Genomic DNA, 21,826 nt, shown 5'->3' on the forward strand with positions numbered 1-21,826 from the left:
GAGGAGCTCAATAGGCTGAGTGGGTGTCAACAAGGGTAAACGCCAAATCCTGCATCTGGGGAAGAAAAAAATTGATGTACCAGTTTATGCAGGAGTGCAACCATCTGAAAAGCAGCTTTACCAAAAAGGATCTTGGTATTCTAGTGGACAACAGGTCAGCAATGCACCCTCAGAGCAAAGGAGTCCACCAACCTCCTCAGTTGCACTAGGAGTGTTGCCAGCAACTTGAGTGAGGTGATCCTTTCCCTCTATTCAGTACTAGTGAGACTGCATCTGCAGGATTGTGTTCCGTTCTGGGCTCCCACTACAAGAAAGATACAGACTTAACAGATCAAGTAATGCTTCAGAAAAATTGATTTAGTGACCAGAGCATCTTTCATAAAAGGAAAGGCTGAGAGAGCTGGGACTCTTCAGCCTGGAGAAGGTTCAGGGAGATCTCATCAATGTATATATATACCTGAAGGAAGGGAATGAAGAAAAGGGAGCCAGACATTTCTCAGTAGTGCTTATGGACAGGATACAGGTAATGGGCACTAATTAAAATGCACAAAATTCCATGTGAACATAAGAAAACTTATCTTTTTACTCTTGTGAGGGTGGTCAAACATTCTAAACAGGGTGTAAAATCTCCATTCTAGGAGAAAGGAAAAAACTTTACTGGATGTGGTCCCAACCAACCTGCTCTAGCAGGACTCTGCTTTGAACAGGGAGAGTCAGACTAGATGACTTTAAGAAGTCACTTCCAACGTAAACAATATTGTGATTACTATATTTTTCTCTATATATACATTTATTTACATATTTGTTTCCTTGTTCAGCTGTCTATTTAATTCAGTAAAAAGTAAAAAAAGCCAGTCAGAAAAATTATGATTGAAGATGTGCAAGGGAAGACAGCAGAAAGAAGTGAAATTTAATAGGCAAGAAGCCACAGTAGGCATAATGATAATTTAAATATTGCAATTACAAGATTGTTAGATGAATAAAAAACGATAGGTTTAATGCTAACTGTTTTTACTGGTTTTCACTGAGGGAGTTAGAATGTGGTAACTCTCAGAGCTCTACTGCTGTGAAGGAATGCAGCGTACAGTGTGATGCCTTAAGAGGCCTCCTAGAAACAGAGACTAGACAGGAGTAAGGGAATAAAGGTAGGTATTTATTTGAAAGGCCTTCAAAGGTACACCCTGGGGAGCCAGAGGCTATTGCCAAGATGGACCCCAAGATGGATGACAGGTCACGAGTTCTTCACACTTTTATAGGTTTGGTTCATTTGCATATCAGGGTTAATTCTCCAATTAAAGCTTCAGTTTAATGATGTAATTACCCTCCACTTGCCCCCCTTAGAGGCCTTTTGGTTTATACTTTTTGGGCCTAGGACAGTCTGGGTGTCCTTGAGGAGCAGGCCCATAGAGGCTTTGTTATGTCTACTTAGCATGAGAGAGAAGAAATTAACAGGCTACAAGAAACTTCAGAGTTACACACTAGGCAGTACAGGATTTGAAAAATATAAAAGTTAAAACAGGTGTCAGTTGAACAGGCATCAGGTGTCAGGTGAACGGAGCAGCAAAAGTCTCACAAGGTTTACTGCAGAGCTGCAAAATCTGTCAGTTTTGTCCTTCAGAGAAACCAGAGCTTTTAAACTCTGCCCTCTAAAGTGGGATAATCTGGTGCAATAAAAAGTCCATAAGACCCAATCGCTAACTGCTTGTAGGTTCGAAGAAAGAGCCAGAAAAAGGAAATCAGGGGCAATTGCCACCTGTCTTTTCAGTCCCATTACAAATTTTTTGTTTCTGGAGCTGGTCTGGTAACCTGCAAACAAGGTTTGACTGGCTTGGAACGTGAGGGGACAGCAGTGGATATTATCTGCCTGGACTTCAGTAAAGCCTCTGACACTGATTTCCGCAAGACTTCCATGGACAAGATGACTGCTTATGAGCTGGATGAGAAGACAGTGAGGTGGGATAGAAAACAACCGAGTGGCCAGGCCTAGAGGATGATGATCAGTGGTAGGGAGTCTAGTTGGAGGCGAGTGACTAGTGGTGTGTCCTGGGGATATCAACACTGACTCCAGTCCTGTGTTACATCTTTAATGATGTGGATGATGAAGTAGAGTAAACCTCAGCAAGTTTGCTGATGAAACAAAACTGGGAGGAATGGTTTATACCCTAGAGGGTATAAACTGCCATACAGAGGCTGCCATACAGAGGAACCTCAACAGTATGAAGATATGGGTTGAAAGGAGACCATGAAGCTCAACAAGTAAAAAGAACAAAGTCTTGCACTTGGGGAGGAAAAGCTCCATGCATCAGTGCACACTGGGGGCTGAGCAGGTGGAAGGTGACTTGACGGAAAATAACCTGTATGTCCTGGTGGACACCAAGTTAAACATGAGCCAGCAATATGCATTGCTGAAAAGAATTTCAATGATAACCCAGGCTGCATTAGGCAAAGTATTGCCAGCAGATGGGTGGGAGATGATCCTTCCCATTTATTCAGCACTGGCAAGGACACACTTGGAGTCCCATGTCTGGTCTTGGGCTCCTCAGTACAGAAGAGACATGGACATTCTGGTGAGAGTACAACGAAGGCTACAAGAGTAGTTCACATATAAGAAAACTCTGAGGGGGCTGGGACTTTTCAGCCTAGAGAAGTGAATTCTCAAGGGGATATTATCAGCATTTATAAATCCTGAATGAAGGGTGAAAACATGACAGGCTCTTTTGAGTGGTGTGCACTGACAGAACTAGAGGCAATGGGCCCAAACTGCAACACTGGAGGTTCCTCCTGAACACAAGAAAACACATTTTACTGTGACAGAGACAAGAGTGCAAGGACAGGTTTTGCAGAGACATCTGGAGTCTTCCTACTTGGAGATACTTTTTTTGGTACACTATCATGTGGTCAACTATTAAAAAACAATTATGAAATGTATCATGTAGTGGGAGAAGACATCTTTACAAATCATCATCATCATCGTTATCATCATTTACTGGTTAATAATAGCAATAGAGATTTTGTGAAAAAGTGGTGTTGTTTCCTAACTCCATAAAACAGTCTTACAGGCCTTAGAAACTATGAGTCTGGTAACAGTTTATGAATAATCAGTTTAAATCTGGACATCTGCTGAGTTCTACCATATATTTGTCCCCTTGTTACTCATTATTCAACACCAACCATGTACATAAATACAAAATAATGTAAGAACAGCTGTACCAGATGAGGCTGAAGGCCCGCCTAGCCAAGTATAACAAGCAGCAGCTTGGAACAGGTGGTTAGAGAAAGGGTGAGAGGAGCAGGGCAGATATTAAATGACTCTTTCACTCTCTTTGCTTTCTGCAGTCAGAGCTGTAGGAACTTCACAAGGCCAAAGTTTCATCTGAATGTTAGTGTGTAATCTATGGACTGATCTCCCAGCTATTTTTTTTACCTCCCTACTGAACTCCAGAATATTTTCTATTTCTCTGGAAAGTAAATGTCATAATTAAATAGCAGGGTTTTGCAGAAAATGTTTCTAAGCATTCTAACTAAAAATTCTACATGGTATTCCTAGTTCTACAGTTATCAGAAATTCAGAATGGTTATTTCCAATTCATCTTCTCATTGCCATTCTTGATTAGATTACTCTTTTCATTTACCTTCTTCAGAAGATGAGTAATTGTAATATCAGTTTTTTCTTCAAACGGAATCTGTCCCACACTCCAGATGTTTTTTACTGCATTTTTTACAAGTTTTAGTTCTAGATGAACTAAAAATGACCTGACAGAAACTGCATGAAGTATGTAAGGTATGGATCCATGACTAAATATAGTTTTCTCTAATTTTTTTCTCCAGCTCATTACTTTAGATTATTTCACTGAATTTTACATGAGAATTTAATTCATCTTTATGTTGTGTGCCATTCTCTATGATTATACATAATATGCTTACAAAACTTAGTTACCCTGACAGAAGATTTGGGTAAACTTTTGATACACATCAATCGAGTGCTACCAGTAACCTGGGAAGTCAATGGTGCAAAAGCTCACCAGTTGCCAAATGGGCCAGCCCTCACTGTCTGTTTGGCAGACAACATCACCTAATAAGCATTAGCTGACTGAGGCAACACTTTCAATCCACTCACCATTCTCTTTACTTGCTTATTCAACTATTGGTAGTTTAAAATAGCTAGGCAAGTACATTTTCACAAGTAGAACAGGTCATAATTTCAGATTAAAATGGTAGTCTGAAGAGAAAATTCGGTGACATGGGGTCAGCAGACACTAAGTGTATGATTTTAATACATAAAGGTACAGTTTGTAGTAAATTTGTGAAGAACCTAAATGTAGGCTATTGAATCACAGACCCAGACCGGCAGAGAATCTGAATCGTTTATTCAAAGGAATGAGCTGGTTTTATACACCTTTCCAAGGCACAGTATTTCCTTACATGGTGATCCTCACTACGTGACCTATCCCATGTTGCCACATCAGCAGCACACTTTCTCAATGTCCTTCTATGGGATGATCACTCACTGTTCGCCTGTCCATCAGCTCCCGGCAGGCTCTTCTCCGTAGGGCTCTGCCGTGTGACACCTCCTCCCCCCAGGGTCCAGTGGAGACAAGCCTCTCTGTGCCACCATGTGCTCCTTTGTGCTGCCATGTGCCTCTGCAGGCAGGTTTTACAGCTCACAACCCAATTCCATCTTATTTCTCCCCATACCTAAATATGAAAGATTACAAATAAACAAAGCTATTTAAATCTTTTGTGTAATTGCAGAGGAGTCTGGGTCTGGATGTGGTTTCTTGCTGTTACTAGATGAGCCCATTCTTCCATTTTTATTTCCCCTCCCATAAACTCATCTTTTCTTCTATATAGGTTCCCATTTGCTAAATAAAATCAGTATCTGATGTCCGGTCAGAGGTTCTGTCATGTCCACCATTACACTAGCTTTCTTTCTCAGTTTTTGCATTTGACTATCACTTGAGACTTTTTCCTGTTTTTTTCATCTTTCAGGCTGTCTTACTGGAGTCCATATTAATAAATATAATTCATATGTTCTATACCTGACTTATTACAATTACAACTTTTGTACCTAATTTCTCATCTGGCAGCTAATAAAGCATCAATTCTAGGATCCCACATTTCCCTTGTTCTGTTCAACGTTAGTTAAATGAAAAGAGTATAGTAGCCACTTAGGAAACCAAGTAGGAAAAGGAAAAAGAATCTGAGACTGACAAAAATGTGTATTACTAAATTCTTGAGAGTTCATTATACATTATTACCCTGCAAGATGAATAATAATTTTGAAGGCTTTTAAGACATGTATTAAAATAGTCGATGTAAATACCTATAAAATAAAGTCAGTAGAGAATACATATTGAAAGCATTAACGCTCATGAAAACCTTGGTGATCTGTTGCTATGTGATTTGGTTTCTATGAAGTCTGCAGAACCTTTTTTTTAAGATTTTATTTTATGGCTAAAGGCAGACAAAATCTTGAATAGGCTCACAACTGGGAGACAGGATTAAAATCATTTTAAAAGGTTGGATAAAATACTAAAATGTAAAAGGAAAAGCAAACACAGATAATTCCCAGGATACTTTGGATACTATTCTCACTCTCAGGTTTTTAGAAGAATATTTATTCAGTAGCCAGAATTTGTGTACATTAAAATCTAAAGCTGACAAACAACTCCCATTACATGGCTACATGCAAATACACTATGACTGTTTCTGGATGGAAGAAATAGAATTCTCCAACTTATAGGGATATTTCCAAAAACCAGTGTGGGAGAAAATTTTGATTTTCTGTTCTGCAACTTTCTAAATGTACTATTTGCTATTTGAGCTTTCTCTAACATTATTGTTAATAAGATTACCAATGCCAAGCAATCAGTTAAGTCAGATTTGCATTTGCTCTGTAAGGCAGTAGACAAAATTCATCAGGGTCTCCACACACATACACTACACTATTTGCACTGCATCGTGATGAATTCCTGCATCAGGACCATCGATTGTTTACTAACATGCATACCATAGGATCCTGGATAGGAGCTCCATAATCTCTCCTCAGGTACATGATTAAGTAGCAAATGACACCCACCAGCATCTGGTGAGCTGTCAGGTGCCAGAAGGTGTTTGTAGTGGTAATTTGGCCATCTGCAATCTGTGTTGTCAGAGCACTGTAAGTTATCACTGTCTCAGGCAATATTAACTTGCAGTGTTCCTCTGACACTTCTTCAGTGGGTTGTGAAGCAGACATATGGTACAAAATACTTCCTTGCTAGCTCCTCCCACCTTTCCAACAGCAATGACTTCTGTGGCTTATCAGTGAAAGTACTGTGGATTGTGCTTAAGATTTCTCTTCATAGTACTTTAATATTAATACTGCTGAAGTATTTTTACCCTGCTTTAGGTATTTTGAGTCACTTTTGTGGCAGGCTTCTACATTGTGAAGAACACAAGACATAGGAACATATGGCCCATGGTAATTACATATTTTGCAAATTACTTAGCAATTATACCTGAAGTTACCAAGTAGTTCAAAACCAATTACCTTATAACTTGATTTCAGGTTCTGTAATAAGACTTTCAGTTTATATGGAAAAATAACTGGATAATTATTTATGGTTATATGGTCATTAAACAATGGCTTAAATAATTAAGATTTAAATTTATTTTAACTTTTTTTTTTTTTTTTTAAACAAAACAATGCATCTGGCTAACAGCTTCTGTGCCAATGTTAGTTAAACCAGCTAAGATAGATTTTTTTATTTACAGAGCTCACAAAAGGATGCTGACCCACAAGAACTCCTTGGACTTGATGATCTTTGTGGGTCCCCTCCAAATCAGGATATTCTATATTTCTATGAAAAGAAATGTCAGATGACCCCTTGACTGTAATTATTTTTGACCATTATTGCTATCAATCTTACTAGATCATATAAAAAATATGGGGTTTGTTGGAGTTTTTCTTTTATTTTTATCATGTTTTCTCATTGAATGAATATCACACCAAGAAACCACTTAGAATTTACAACAAAATCATGAAGATAGGAATCCTCCAACCACTCATTTTCAGTAGAAAAGTAAAGTGACCGTACCTGTGGACATATTAAGCTAACATTGCAGCTAAAGGAAAAATTACCTGATGGATGCAAATGCATTTTTATTTTTAGACCAATCTAACATGGAGAATTAGAATGAGAAGATAGGAGTCCAAATGACAAATACATTGTGCATTTATTTAATGGGCACTGAACAGTTCAGGGAATTGTTAATAGAGTTTAGGGGCTTTCATCACTGAGTCGCTAAGCTTGAATCTGGCCCAGGTCGGCAATGACTGAAAATAATTATGGTTTGATAGTTCTTCAGTGCCCTATGCAAAATGAATTATGTTCTTACTCAGAAACTGATGGTCATTAGTAAAAATTACTACCCACTGGAGAAGAACAAGATAGATAAGTAAAAGCGTGGTAGGAAAGGAGGTTATACAGAATTAAGATTCGTTATCATAGAAAGAGAAGGAGTTACATGAAGTATATCTATTACAGATATTAAGAATATTAACGTAGATATTATCAAAAGATTTCCTTCTGAAATGTTTTATTCAGGCACAATGAAGAGTCTTTTCTTGTTTCCTCTCTTCTTCCCAAAAAAAAAAAAAAAAAATTATAAAAAGTTCTGGCTTTTTGTCCTTGCTGAAAAATTTCCAGTCTGAAAGTCTGGTGTCATTAGTTTTAGCATCATAATTCAAAGTAATAAGCAAACCTCCAAATGTTTCTAAACCTGTAATGATTAGTTCAGTAAAATAGAATTAGTGCTTAACTTCATTTGGAACTGTTTAGGCTACTTGAAAATCTAGCATGTTTGAATGGTGACCAAAGAAAATAACAACTCACCAAATCTTTCTTTTATTCCTTTGTTCTTCACTTCTTTCACTCATTCAATGCAATAGAAATCATAATCTGTGAATAATAGTGTAGGGTTTTTTTTTCCTTTTTGTGTCGGCTTTATTTTTTTTTTGCAGCTTTTGGATTTCACAACACTGCAGAAATTTAAAGCATGTCAGCAGAAGAAATTATGTCTACTGATAAGTGAATTAACAAGTTCTGCGTATCATTTATTATCATTTACTCTGTGGTAAAAAAGAGGAAAATTGAAAGAAAGAATGCAGATAAATCACAGAATTATTGATTGCTTCAATCAACTTCAATCAACTTCAAACAGTGAAAAATATAATCAGCTTATATATTTCAGTGTGTCATGAAGATTTTCTTTATTTGCATCCATGTCTATAGAATGCTTTGCTGAAAGCAGATCAACAGTTTCTTTATACAAGCGAAAGTTGATTTATCAAATAAAGAAGAACACTAAGGCAGGCATTTCTACACAGACACACAAAGTGAACTTGATGAGATTCTTATGGTTATCTATATGCTTAGTAATGGAATAAATACTGCCATCTTAGATGGACATACTATTATTTATTATTAACTTAGCCTCTCCACAAGCATTTCTGTACAAGCTCCTTCAAATTCATTAAAAAGACAAAATGACCAAATTTCCTCATCAGAGTCCAACATGGCAGAAAAACAGAGAGGGAAAGTAAATTGCTTGCTCTTATACAGATATTTGCTCTGCCATGGTCCTTCACCTCTATATTGTTCGTATAGTGCTGCTATTGTACCCTCAAGAAGATACATAGGAAGAATGGTTCACAGAAGTACCTCTTGACCTTGCATATACAGGTCAATGTGTGTATCCTCCACAGGAAAGGTAAGGGCATTGTAAGTTTTTTGCTTTCCAGAGTTGATGGGGTGACGATTCCCAAATTACTCCCAGAACTCCACTTGAAGTATTCAAATAACATAGTAATGAGAGATCAGTTAAGACAGAAGAAATGAACAACAATAACAAAAGTCATGTCCTAAGTTAAAATCTGAATAGTAGGGTGATTTTTTTTTTTTTTAATTTTTGTGAAAGAGCAGAGAGCACAAATAGTCAGAAATTACTGCTTTCATTCCTCAGGGACGCAAAGCAACATGGAAGAGCTAGCTTCAGTTACATACAGAAGAGTTACGTACAGAAATGGAATTTATTATAGATACTTGGGAATATTGTTGATTACACAGACCCCAGTGGGAACATAAATGATAAATAAATCCTTTCTCACTGTATTATACTTTCTTACAAGACTTATAAGAAGCCATCCTGTAGAACACCTTATTGTCAGGGTATTAGAGTCAAATACTGCATAAGATTATTTTAGAAAACCGTACACCTATTTGACAGAAAGAACTATAATAAATACTACACTGAATAAATCAAATGAGTAAAATGTTATATATTGTAACTCTTTCAAGAAGAAAATAGGAATAAATATATATGAATAATACATCTACAATATATATATAATACATTCTCAACCTTTTATTTAATTCCTCTAAATGCAGGCATGTTTGTGTATCTTTGATGATTTTTATTGGTAGATTATATAGGAGGGACTTCGGTTTTCCCTCTGTATTTCTAGATGTATTATCCAGACCCAAAATTTGACAGCACAAAAGCAAACACACTGACCATGACAACAGTATCTACCTAGAAAAAGTAGGGAAATAAAAGGAAGTCACATTTTAAAATGTGAACTTTTTTTGTGGAACTTTTTTCTGATCAGTGTTCAAACAGGGAGTTCCACCAGTGAAGCAAAAAAAATATACTCAAAGTCAGAATAATTGCATTTATGTAACTTTCCAAAACCTTCAGACTTGTTTCTTGTAATCCATGAATGAAGAATGAATCCTGACCACCTCCCATGCTGTATTAGGTAAAGTAATCTATCAGTGGTTTATTGGTATCTCCTCCTTTGCCAAATATTGGACCCTGCCTACAGTAAATGAGAAGAATATGAAGAACAGATACTATTCATAACAAATGCTGTCTTTTTTTTTTTGATCTAGTATGGTGCACACAAATCACCACTGCATCAGGAGTGTACCCTTACCAAATATATTCTTCTAACTTCATAGCAGTCAACCATTGTGATGATGCCTGTACAAGACACCAACCAAACATGTTGCTGCTCATACCTCTGAATCTAATCAAGTGTTCTTTCCTGCATTTGATGCTCTATGAGGGTTGTGACAAGTGATGAAATGTACATCCCATGGTATCCTCCGAATCCGTATAATAGCTACAAGGTGCATAGCAATCTTTTGCTGCATTAGGTGTTCTAATAGGTTTTCACCTGAGAAAAATAAAACCCTTTGGTTAGTAACAGACTGAGAGTTTTGGGAAGAGAAATATTAATAGGTTGCTTTTGCAGTCAATAGAGAGTGATTCTGACAGTAGTGAAACTCTTTGGATCACTGGGGTAGCAACAATAGCAAGTATTTCAAAGGAATGTTAATGAACATATTCAGATAATGAAGAGGAAATTAAATACTTCTTTAATTTTCTAAAACAGCTCTAAAAAATATTATATACAGTAGAACCTTTTCAGTTAAACAAATGAACTGCTTTTATTAATCGGAATTAGTAATCATTATAAATTAATAAGACTTAAATGTTTGGACATTGTTGCTAGGAAAATAAAGAACCTGAGTGATAATACATGCTCATAATACATAATACAGCAAAGATCCTGCCTATACAACAACTGTTTGGACCTGGCCTATAGGAGGTGCTCTTGGCTTTCCTTAGTGACTTGAAAAATTCACTATGAACACCTGACTTTCATGTCTTAGCTATGTAGTGAATGTGAGCAACTATGCTTCACATCTCATTTTTAGCAAATCACAGCTGGCTGGATCTTCTGGAGTGCAGAGTGCCAGCTTTTCCTATAGCCTACAGAGATTCATTATATATTAAATCAGTCATTCTTTCACTGCATTTTCATTGGATCCTACTAAATCTTACATACTCTTGTAATTTCTTAATTTTATATTAAACCCATGGTTTATTTTTACCTCTTTTTCTTCTCACACAAAGGAAAGAACAGTCTATATTTTGAGAAAAAATAACCCTTTTTCTATAAACAAAATAGAACATTGAGGATAGCTCTCTATCTAATATGCTCTGCTGTTGGAGCAAGTTACTGTATAATAATGAATATGATACTAGACCACAGACTTGAAAGGTGAAGACCCAGTGGCTGCAACAAACTGTAGCTCTGTATAACATGGGACTTTCTGGAGACAGGTATGCTGAATACTATTAGGCACAATAATTTAAGAAAGAAAAAAAATAAAATAAATCTATTGTGCATTTTGCAAAAAAATCTCAAACCACTAAACCAACAAACAAACCTCCCAAATTTATGTCTATTCCCAGCTTTTCATGTCTTGAAATTCTACGGCCTAAAATGAGCAAATTGTCTCAAATGTCCTTGACATTCCAAAGTTCCCCCAAATAAACTCGTTTCCAAGTACTATATATTTTTAAAATTACAGCTTTCCTGTGGATATGTCAATAATACCCAATTCTAAACCCAATTCATAGGGAGAAAGCAAGTGCTTCTGCTAAAAGATTCAAGGCAAAAGCACAAAACAAATCATTGATTTCCATGCCCTGGGAACTAACCTGACAACTGATTTTTCTTCATGTTCTTATTTTCCCCCCTTTTACAATAAGACAAGAGTGGTATATGCACTCATTCATTATTTGAAATATTTGTTGACTTCAGGGAACGTAAATTCTTATTTAAGTATACTACTTAAAAACTCGTTGACTTCCTGTCATCCCTTCAGTGCATGTTTTAAAAATATATGCCTTTACTCAGGCTAAAGAAATAGTTCTATATAAAGTAAGCTTTATAGAGAGATTCCATAGGCTCATATTTCTAAGTCGATATATATGCGTTGCTCTCACCAAGACCCTAATGGTTTGTGTATTTTCTTTTTTTTCCCCCACCTTAATACACTTTCAAACTCCCTTTCCTTCAAGCTGTGTCAGGGAAGGTTTAGGACCCTCACCATATACTTATTCACAACTAAGTGGAATTTCTGTTCTTTAGGGAACACAGTCTTGGACATAACCTATGCAGAAATCTGGGACTTCACAGTTCACATCATTGCAATTCAGGATCCCATATTTTCTTTTTTTTTCCCCACCTTAATAGACTTTCAAACTCCCTTTCCTTCAAGCTGTGTCAGGGAAGGTTTAGGACCCTCACCATATACTTATTCACAACTAAGTGGAATTTCTGTTCTTTAGGGAACACAGTCTTGGACATAACCTATGCAGAAATCTGGGACTTCACAGTTCACATCATTGCAATTCAGGATCCCACACCAGAATTCTCACCAAAAAAAGATTTAGATATTATTTTGAGCTTAGGAACCTAGAGGACATGTCTCATAGCAATATAGAGAAGGAAACTAATAATGAAACACGAGTATTCAACATGAAACATAAAATTCAGATAATTTATTTCAAGAAAATTAGCTTAACATGATTTCTGGAAAATCCATCATATTATTTTATAGTCCTTGTGAATGACTGGTCTTATTTATTTATTTATTTATTTTGTGATTCAGGTTTTTCTGGTATTGCTGGTGTGTTTCTGAAAAAAAAAAAACAAAACTCTTTTTTCGGAGAAAGGACGTCATGAAGGCTTTGAGCAAAAACTTGATGAAAGTTTCCTATTGATAACACATGCTAAAACAGTGTTTTGTTCTGTATTACTGCTTTGTTTGTCAGAGCAGACGGGGGACCAAAGTGCTGGAAAATAGCTCTGTGGTGAAGGACTGGTGGTCCTGGTGGACAAAAATCTGCTTATGAGCCAGCATTGAGCCTTGGGGGCCAAGAAAGATGCTAAAACATCATTTTTAGTAGAAACAATATTAGGCACTGAAAACTTCCTAGAGGTTCTACAAGGAAAACAAAGTAAGCACTTGGAGGTAATAAGAAATGACAGTGAAAGTTGTGGCGCTGCTTGAATTTTCTGAAGATGGTGGATACGGACTATGAACTAATGGACAACAAGAAGTTGTTGGATGTGAAAAATAAATATGTGCAAATTAATATGTACCTTTCTATACATACAGTTTTGCATACTTATATGATTCTAAATGAAATATTGCAATGGTTGGAGAGCCTGTTATGTGCAAAATATCACTTAGAACTGAAGACGATCTTGCAGTTGTTAGTCAAATAAAACTCCAGTTGATTTCAGGAATCAAACCTTGGAAAAATCTGAATAGAGTTGTGGAATCTGCTACAGTATGCAGTAATTTCCAAACAGCTAACTTATTTAAGAAGGTTTAATTTATTAAATTTTTCCATGTAATGCAACATCTAAACCAATTAGAGATCCAGAGAAGAGAGAGAGACACTTGAATATAACCCCAATCTTCTGATCTCTGCCATTTCTCCAGGGTGAGCATATAGCGAGTTAAGGTTCTAGTATCTGAAAAATGATCATTTTTCTTGGTATCTTGGAGTCAAAAGTGAATATGGAATGCAGTAAGGAAGCATCAAAACAATTAGTGCTCCCGAAAGAAGCTAAGAAAGAGGGATTTTGATCAATTATTTGCTTAGACACCTCTTGCTGTGGAACTGTTTCCTCTGGCTTGATTATGCCTGTGTTTAGAGAATCCACTTTGAACATTCATTGCAAATAAAGAGAAATGCTGATTCATTTAAAAACATATCTTAGTTTTTCATCATTTCTCCTCATTAAGAAAATACTGATATGTGACAACATTTTGAAAAAGCATTCAAAATAAATAGTTTTAAAGAAATAATGGAAAGAACAAAGAATATAATGAAAAAATAGGTTTTTCCATCAGATTAAGTAAATATTAGAATAATAATAGTCACGTACTCATAAAACTAAAAGGCTTAATTTAAAAAATTTTAAGAAATTGAGAATATAAAGAAAATACAAGGCCATAAGTAAGTAAGAAGCATACATCTGCCCCTCCTCTTTTAGTCCCAAAATAAGTGATTTACGTCCTGAGTGATTTTTTTTTTCAAAATTTAAAATGAATTCTTCATTTAGCATTGTCATTATATGACAAAATCCAAGATAATGATTAAAACAGACAAGTAAAACTCAAAAACTTTTATACAATTTATTATTTGAACTTGGAAAATTACTCCATCCTTAAAAATGTAAAAAAACCCCATTCTACTACTGCAAGTATAATCCCTTTGCTTTCAAATGTCAAGATGATTCTCTCTGATGTAACCCACTCATATTGAATGAGTGAACACTGAATTAAAGGGAGCCAAGGAATGAACATGTTCACAAACGTCTCAAGATCTTTTACTATATGAGGATTGGTCTCCCTTTGGATATATAAGAAAATTAATTTTATTTTACAGAACATCTCTTAAATATTACAGTGATGGACACGGAACTGAAACTTAGGGTGGAAAGTGCATGTATCTTATAGGATTTTATTATTATTGCTATTATTATTATTATTTTTATTCCCAATGCTTTGATTTCAAACTTTTTGGTTAAGCAGAAATATCTACAGGATTTATATGTCAGACCAAAACAGCTTGAAAGTTAACTGTTTACAGCAACTGGCCACAAACTAGCTACAGAGAATTAGTCACAGGAATTATTCACTGGATGATTGTGAATAATGAGCTAATTTAGGAAAATCACAATCTGTTCATGGACAATTTGTGAGCTGAAGAGAGTTAAAATTCATCAAGTAAATTATTTGTTATAAATTATTCACCAAGCTCTAATGAGCACCCAAAAATATGGCTGCTTATCTGAAACTTATTCAAATTATCCAAAGTGTTTCTGTATGTGTAGGAAAGCCAGAAATATTCTTTTGTACTTTTTAATATCTCCTGACAGTGTTTTCATTTTACTTATGTTCCAAGCTAAAATATGTAGCACAGAACAATGCAAAACTAAGAGATCTTAACATGGAAGGAAGAAACCCCCTATTTCACATCTAAAAAATATTTTCACTGATTTTAATTCCAACATGCTACACTTTAGTTCATTCTTTTATTGTAGTAGTTTACATTGCTATAGCTCAGCCTCCTGGTTCTGATAGATATAAATATAAGATAGACTGACTGAAAATGTTACTGGAAAACAAATTTCCATACTATATATTCCTACCAGTGCTAATTCAACTTTCTAACAAAAAATTCACCTGTTGCTGTCTTTTTTGTTAACAGTACTACTTTTGCTATATCTTTTCAGTCTCTTACCACATGAACTTCACTTTTTCCCTTTATCTAGCAATGCTGATGATAAATATTTCAGTAATTTGTGACTTTTATTTTTATGTGGTTTACAATGGCTATCAGAGAATAATGACAACACATTATAATAACATTCCTCAATTGCAGTTACATGGTCAGCCTAGCTGCTAAAATTGTGTTAGCTATTAGGTAAGCACAAGCACAATGTGCTTCTGCACATTAAATGCAGGTGCAACTGCATCTGCAGTCAGCAATGAACAAGCATCACAATGAATAATATTTAAATACTTTGATGCCAGACTTGACAATTACTGAAGGCAGTGAAGAGATTTAAATTCATTTTAAAGGGAGCTGGAAAAATAATTTGGATGGCAATTTTGGGGTGTTGACCTTGGTTGCCCACTAGCTACCTACCAAGCTTCTCTGTCACTCCTCTTCCGTGGAGAAAATTTTCTCCAAAATAAGAAGTAAAACTCATGGGTTGGGGTAAAGACAGTTTAATAAAGAAAAGCAAAACCTCCACATGGAAGCAGGTAATGCCCATCCACTTCCTCGGTACACACAGCAGTTACTTCAGAAGACAAATGCCCTAGTAACAAATGCCTCCATGATCCACTATTTTCCTTATCTTTGTTGCTGAGCATTATGTCATCCTGCATATCTTTGGTCAGTCTGGATTGGGGGTTGTGACTGTGCCCCTGCCCCAGCCTCTTTCTCACTCCCAGTCTAACAGTCCTAGGCTGGAGAGAGCCTTGATGCTGTGTCAGCTCTGCTCAGCAGTAGCTAAAACACTGGAATGTTACCAACACCTTTCTGGGTACAATTGCAAAGCACACAACTATCTGGTGAAGAGGGGAAAGTTAACTCCATTCCAGCCAGGTGCAATATGGCAATTATCTTACATAGTTTTAGTCACATAATAGAAGATCAATTAATTTCATGCAATTTTCTATAAGAACAGTATTTTAGGCTGGTCACCATAGGCTTCCCTCATGTTCAGTGACAAGAAAAAGACATGTTAATAGGCTGATTTGTCACAACTATTTTAGATTTCCTTTTTCAGTGTAAGATTAATTCCCTTAAAGAAGGGACACATGGCGCTAGAGTGGCTAGAGAAGGACACTGGATTGATTATCTCAGATCTAAAATCTAACTTCTAGATACCTATGATAAAGGACATGTGAGTCACTATAAGCTGAGAATGCAGTTTCCTTTACTCTTTTTCTGTAGTCTGTAGAAAGAGAAAAGGACTCATCTAGAAAATTACTTAAGAGTTTAGCTGATCTGAATAACATCTGAAGATTTTTCTTCTCTCTTTTTACTTTATGGTAACAGGACTGCAAAACAAGGAGCTTCAATCATATATAGAAAATTACAAGAGAAAAATGGGGTACAAACAGACAAATTTCTAAACCTTGCTAAGTGAATGTGGGACTTAGCAACTGAACTTTGACAACATTGATGGATTTTTCATTATGTGAGATTGCACACAGAGTATTTCTCGCTTGTTTGTCAGTGTTATTTACCTATTAGATCTCTTTGATTGTTTCTGGTTTAGTTTTTGTTGGTTTGGTTGGTTTTTTTGGGTTTGGTTTTGGTTTATTGAGGAAAGATTTAGAGAAGAAAAGATGTTCCGTGCAGGAATTACTAATATACACAAAACTACTCATCCTAGGACATTGACCCATTCTCAGAGTGAACTTCACATTTAGGCTGGCATACAGCCCTCTGTCTTAGTCACCTAAATGTATGACTCCAAATACTGAGTTTATTTTCCAAAAATCATGTTTTCACTAAAGCAAAGTAGGTATTCTCATGATACAACATGTTGAAATCAAAAGTAGGTGGATAAAAGCTCTGCTGATGTGCTTATTGTTTATTCAGTATGTATTGATATATGAAGTCTCGGGCAATAGTTCAGATTTAGATACCTAAATTTTAGATGTCCAGAATGAAAATAATCCTACTTTTATCATTTTGTTCTGGTTCAGTGTTTTGTTCTGTATTACTGCTTTGTTTGTTCAGATCAGACGGGGGACCAAAGTGCTGGGAAATAGCTCTGTGGTGAAGGACTGGTGGTCCTGGTGGACAATAATCTGCTTAGGAGCCAGCATTGAGCCTTGGGGGCCAAGAAAGACAAAGGTTTTCTGTGGTGCATTAGGAAGAGCATTGCCAGCAGGTTGAGGAAGGTGATCCTATCCCTCTCTCATCTGCCCATGTAAAGCCACATCTGCTGTGTCCAGTTCTGGGCTCCTCAGTACAAGAGAGACATGGAGCTCTCGGAGCAGATCTAGTGCAGGGCAACAATGATGATTTTTATCTCCGTCCATGAGTTTTCTCACTTTTCTTATTCCCTCCCCAATCTCACTTGAGAAAGTGAGCAAGTGCCAGTATTCTTAGCTGGTTGAGGTTAAACAACGACAAGTTGTCAAAACAAAGGTGAATTTTAATGTCATGATCTGGGACTGGAAGAATTGCCACCCTGGGAAAATGCTAGACCTTTTCAAATGTTCAGATTTTATTGCAAGGGAAGCTAAAAGAAATATGAAAGTGTTAGCAAAAATAAAGACCTTTTTCAGGATAAGAAAGAATTTTCAAAGTTGTTCAGAAGGGAAAAAGAAAACCAAACAAAACAAAAAATCAGGAGAAATGGGAGATTTTTGTAAGCTCCATATCTTCTGATTCAGTTGTAATTTCTATTTCTAAGTTAGACATTGAGAAACTAGCGAAGGGATTTGGCTGGGACCCACATTAATGAAGTTGAGAGCCACTTTGCACAGATCTATAGCAGATCCAAAGTTGTAGCTGTTGAATGTGTTACAATAATACTTTATTTAACCTTTCTACAGACTGAAAACAACAGCCTCACTTTCAATTATTCCATTTATGCTTTGTTCTATATTTAATTGTAAATAGCAGTATAAGGTAGGATGAACTTCCAGTTAAGTAACAAAATGAAGTCATAGGAGATAAAAAATTCAATATAACCAGCTACCATGTTTTGCCTAAGTAATCTTAGACAAAAAAAAAATATTTTTCCATCTCTTGTTTCCCAGCTTGAAAATGAGACTATTGAACACTTCACAAGGGCATTATACATGTAAGTGTTCTGTGGCATTCAGATGTTATTGTGATGGGGCAATATAAAGATAAAGCTAAGGATTGTAGAATAAAGCATTGCTCCTGTAACTGCTCAGTATCACTGTTCCCACCTGGATTCTCCAAAATACATCGCTGTCTGCTAAATGTCATGCTCTTGTATGTGCCAAAGATAAATAAATAAGATAAAGCACCTTTCAGTGCTTTAAACTGAAACATTTATTTTGTATAGCTTAGAGCCTTGCAAGCTTTTACATAATACTAAAGCAATAATTGTGACCTACAGTTTGCATTTTGTGGCTTATTACTCAGAGATCTACAATTAGGATCACTGTCATTTCTTCTTTAATTGGGAAAGGTGAAGATTTTATGGAAATTATAAGTCAAAAATGTTTCATCCATATTTACTCTTTAATTATCAGCAGCATAAATGCAGAATAGCTCAGATATCAGTGTTTTTCACAAAGGCACACAAGGTGTGTGCCCTGTAATAGAATTCAAATATATGTACACACACTTGGCTTTCCTAGACAATGACTATTACAAGACCAACATTATAGTGACTACACTTGTAACTTGACTACTGAGTATCTCACTATACAAATACTGCTGATTTTTTCTTTTCTTAAATCTGTCTAATTAATTTTGTTATGATAGTTTTATTTCAGTAACTCTGACACTGTATAAGCTCATCACGATCGTGCTTCAGAAACCTCTAACGGTGATAAAATTGTTCTTCTATTTGCTTATGATAATGTCTACATAAATGCACTAAATAAAGCTAAACTTTAATTGAAAAAGTTAATTCTTTAATGAAACAGTAGATGAGCTTGTTCACTTTGAGCTCCATTAGCACTGTAATTGTTGAATACAGTTGGACTGATAATACAGATTTAAAACAATGCAAGAAGGGCACATACACCTTCCAGGTCCTGTGCAGCTGATTATGCATATCACAAAATAAAGGACACACTACCAGCTCTGTAGCTGCAAAACCTACCTCCAAATCTCATTTCTATAATATCTGTTTATCTCCCTACTTAGGAAAGTTCTTTTTTGTTTTTTCTTTTCTTCTTTTTACCTTTTTTGTTTGGGGTTTTTGTAAACCTTTTAAGTACTGCCACAGCTGTAAGCAAACCCAGGCTCTTAAGAGGTTGTGGTCCAGTACTCATAGAAGTTGTGCAGCCACATAGGCATCTGTGAGAACTTGGACAAAATCAGTGGGCAACGTGAAAATATGGGCTTACTGAAAGCACATTCAGGTCAATGATTATAAGCTATTAAATTATATAACTATATTAGGCCTCAGTTCTCTAGCACATTACACAGTTAATCTCACTATCTCCACTGAATTTAAAGAAGAGACATGAATACAGGATGTCTCTATCTTAACCTTGGATTAGTCTTTCTACAAGGTTTTATATCAATTATGCTTGCATGAATATATATGCTCCTTTTTACCCTACCTACAGTAAAAAGCCAGATGTATCCAGAGCTTAGATTACTCGTTTCTTTATCCCTAAAAACTTAGAGTGGGCAAGTTTTGTCAGTATTTGAACTGGCCATTAGGCTATTGATTCTTTACATGGATTCTAACCTGGATTCAGCTGGATATCAGGTATTTGCAGTGGCTTACCAGTCAAGTCAAGTATTCTAAACAGAATTTACCTAGTTGCTACGACTCCCTTCTCACCCTGCACTTCGCTTCAGATGATGCTGAGTGCAAGTAGCCTATTAAGCCGTAACAAGTCTCCATACCTCTACTGCATCCAGATAAGCACAGGAAAAGTCTGCCCGTTATATCATCTGACAATAAGTCCAAATGACATAAAAGTGTCAAAAGGGGTGAGTGAAGAGAAGTAGCTGCCTACCAGGATAAGTGAGTTTCCTAACTCCAGCAGTTGTCAATGGGTTGGGCTTTTTGACCTATCACTCAGTATGATCTTTACAAGTCTCCTCAGCAGTGATTTTTAGAAGGTTTTTCTTTTTTTTTTTTCTTCATAAGCTCTCTTAATAATGGTTTCTCTTACAGAGCTTTAAACTTAGGTGTGACTTTAAGTGGTGAGTTTTCAAAACACATTCATTGCTAGCCTAAGTTCTCATGCTGATTTAAGTTGAAATATAATTAAAACAATAAAGGGACTGCTAAGAAGTCTTAAGAGCAGAGCTTAAAAAACTCTAAGCAGAGAAGACAGAAGTATGAGCCCCATTATACACTTTTAAAAGGAGAAGTTTATTATTTTGTTTTAAAGAATATATAGATAAAGGCATATGCAAAACCATCACTATCTCTCTAAACTTTCCTTTAAAATCTAAATTGAGATTAAAAATAAACAAAATTAACCTATCACATTCAAAAATCAGACCCTTACAGTTCAGTTTCACTCCATTATATCTCAGTGAGGAATGGAAATATCCAAGTTTCTGTACAGTTGATACAAAAGAGGAACCACAAAGGGATGAACTACATCACCAAGTATAGAAGTTTCTCTACTATTTTAATTATACTAGAAATTTGGGCTTCTACACATTTAACTTGAATATTTAAATGTGGCATCCCTGTAATGTTTTATGGGACTCTAAATTTCACTTTTTTCAGAACTACCTGTAAGAATTGGAGGACAAACAATAAACACTGACAACTCAGTTTTTAGTATCTCCTTACTAGCAGGACTTAAATCTGAGCCCCTCAAGGCTCTTCCAGGAACTGAAAAGTCATTTTGGCCTTTATGAGAATTGATCCTAATCATATCAAAAGACCAAGCTATCTTTATCAAAAACTGTACCTTGACTATTTGCTTCCTTGCTTGCTGAAGCTCTGCCAGCACTTGAAGGTGCACATTCCTCTATTTCTTGTCAGATTTGAAAATGTCCAAAGCCATAAGAAATATTCTTCATATACAAGTTTTGTTTGATGTTGTTTAAGGTCAGTTATTAATGGTATCCTTGGTAAAACTAATAAAATTTAATAGGAGGAATCTAATATTCTCATATTAACAGGAGAAAAACCCCACCATTTTTCTAAGATGTTTGACTTTATGTTTTGCGCAATTCAGCAGTGGAATAAGGATAAAGACAACAACCAATGACAGAGCAGAATACACTGAATTACATTGTAAAAGTAGGTGCCTCCATGAACTCCAGCAGTGAAGAGAACTCTTCTTGAAAGTCATAGACTAGTTTGCATTATACAGGACCTTTAAAGGTCATCTAGTAACCTCCTCTCCTGCAATGAGCAGGGACATCTTTAACTAGATCAGGTTGCTCAGAGCTGCATCCCACCTGACCTTGAAAGTTTCCAGGGATGGGGCATCCACCACGTCTTTGGGAAATGTGGCAGTGTTCTACCAGTCTCATTAAAAAAAAAAAATCTTCCTTGTAGCTAATTTAAATTGCTATTCTTTAAATTTAAAACCATTACCCCTTCTCCTATTGCAACATTCCCTGCTCAGGTTTGTCCCCATCTTTCTTAAAGGCCCACTTCAAGTACTGAAAGGCCACAATGATATCTCCCTGGAGCCTTCTCTTCTTTAGGCTGAACGATGCCAACTCTCTCAGCCTAACTTCAAAG

The sequence above is a fragment of the Corvus brachyrhynchos genome, unplaced genomic scaffold (assembly GCF_000691975.1).
Source record: "Corvus brachyrhynchos isolate BGI_N302 unplaced genomic scaffold, ASM69197v1 scaffold202, whole genome shotgun sequence".
NCBI lineage: Eukaryota > Metazoa > Chordata > Aves > Passeriformes > Corvidae > Corvus > Corvus brachyrhynchos.